Source organism: Palaemon carinicauda, chromosome 2, assembly GCF_036898095.1.
Source record: "Palaemon carinicauda isolate YSFRI2023 chromosome 2, ASM3689809v2, whole genome shotgun sequence".
NCBI lineage: Eukaryota > Metazoa > Arthropoda > Malacostraca > Decapoda > Palaemonidae > Palaemon > Palaemon carinicauda.
In genome coordinates, this window is record NC_090726.1 from 16,038,702 (window position 1) to 16,041,398 (window position 2,697).

Genomic DNA, 2,697 nt, shown 5'->3' on the forward strand with positions numbered 1-2,697 from the left:
TTAATGGTAATGCAAAGACACAGCATATTGGCGTTCTAGCACTGGGATAAATTTTAAAATATCTACTCAAAGAATAGTGAATTATCTGCCTAATATGAGAAGTGAATAAAAAATAAAAACGCTACATTACATTAGAGCCTTTCCACACTATAGCTATATTATATAGGACCTATTTTTATGTATCCTAGAATTTTATAGTCTTTTGTAACTTACAGACTTTCTTATCATGTAATTAGATTTTCCTCAACCAAAGTTATCAAAGGTTAATCCAGATTATCTTCAATTTTAATAAGACAGCTATAATAAACTCTTGTAATTATCTTTTTATATTTAATCAAATATAATTTATAAGTAAAATATATTTGACTTTAATAAAACAGTCACATCAAAGTTATTTAAAATTCAAAACTTCTGAAAGGACAAATGGATCAGTGATTTCTCAAGCCTTTAATTAGCCAAACAAAAGATGATATTGAAGTAAGTTTGCATTGGAAATATTAAGATGAGTACGATGGTGAGCTGACCTCCTTTCTATTTCTTGCTGATTAAATGTTGAAGGTTAAATACTCAAGGTATAAAAAAAAAGAAAAAAACAAAACAAAAAACGCTTCAAAACAAAGCCTTTTTGAAATGAACAGTGTAGATTTTACATGCACAGAGTGTGCAAGTGGTGGCATCATTTCCAAACTCTGTTATATCTTTAATTATCAATTGCTTAATTATCTTTAAAAGACATTTAAGTGAATACCTTTAAAAAAATGAAGACGGACAATCATTATGGTGCCTAGCATATGTTATCAAAATAACTCCATTACCAAATACTTAAAATTAAGGTAATTAGGTGACAATTACTCCTTCACAACTTGGTAAATATTTTAATTTTTACACCACCCGTCATTTCTTAATTACATATAGAAACTTATAAAATTTCCCAAAGGATGACGTATTTGATACACAAAGATTCCAAGGTTGAAATCAAAATCAAGACCTATTTACTGATATTATGACCTGCTAGCTTTGACAAATCATCGCTCAGATTTGAATACAATCTCCTCAAGTGATGTATGTGACCTTTTACAGTGTCTCGAAACGCTTTTACATTATACGGTGTATGTGGAATAATACCTCTAGTTAGATATGTGGAATATTGTTAAAACATCTCTTAGTGGTTAAAACATACTTAACAACATAAAACAAAGGAATGACTAATGCTTATATATTATCTTTAAGTTGCCAAAGGATGTAGCTTTGCTCTTTTGCCAATCATACTTAGGAGAGGACTTAATATCTTCGATAGATGGTAATATACATCATGAAAAAAAAATAATTCTTTGGTTATTACCCAATACTGTTTTGTAAATCAAGCACTCATTTTATAATATGTTAGCCTTAGAAGTACTAAGCATAAAGATGGATTGTGCACAAAAATATCGGAAAATTTAGTAAATTTCTGTTTATTTGCTTGCTTTCATCATGAAATTCGTTTAACAAAGTTGTCTTTTAACCAAGGATATTTAATAAAATTGACATAAGTATTACATATATTTGTTGCAAAATGTAACAGTACATACAAAAACTATGCTATGGCTACACAAAAACCTATTGAGACACCCTCTGAACCCATCTGTGACCCATAATGTTCCTTCATTTCCACCCGGTAACCTAGAAATATTGTATGTCTCCCTAGGGGAAAATAAGGCTCACGCTGAGTTTCCCACAACCATAAAACTGTTTTACACGCCAATCTTGTAAAGTCATGAAAACATACTGTCCAATAGTAATTATAATTATAACAATAGTAGTTTTCAATGGTACCCCAGAGTGATGTTTTAGTTCATATTAATGCTAGTAGGGTGATCTATCTATTAACTTATATGACATTAATGATTATACGATATTGTATTTGGTAAAGAACTAAAGTGTGAGATCGATATATTTAGGTTATATATATATATATATATATATATATATATATATATATATATATATATATATATATATATATATATATATACATACATATATATATACATACATACATACATACATACATACATACATACATACATATATATATATATATATATATACATACATATATATATATATATACATATATATATATATATATTATATATATATATATATATATATATATATATATATATATATATATATATATACATATATATATATATATATACAAAAACATACACATACCCACATACACACACTCACACACACACACACACTCACACACACACTCACACACACATAACATACACATACCCACACACACACACACACACACACACTCACACACACACACACACACACACACACACATACATATATATATATATATATATATATATATATATATATATATATATATATAAACAAATAGGGAAATTCTTTCAATAATACACTTTCATTTCCATTCAAGGATCCGAACCTATAGACAATACAAATATCATTAAAACGTTAGACATTTATCCATATCTTGGTCGATTGGGTTGAATATCTAAAAATCAATCTTATTTCAATCAGTAATAGATTTCGATTCGTTGGCGAGAAAAAAAAAACATTCATCACTAGGGAAATTTCTCTTAAGGTCTGAGATGACGTGACAGAGCAAAGTGAGAATTAAAGAGACTTGGGTTTACTATTTAAATTGAAGTATTGAAAAAAAAAAAT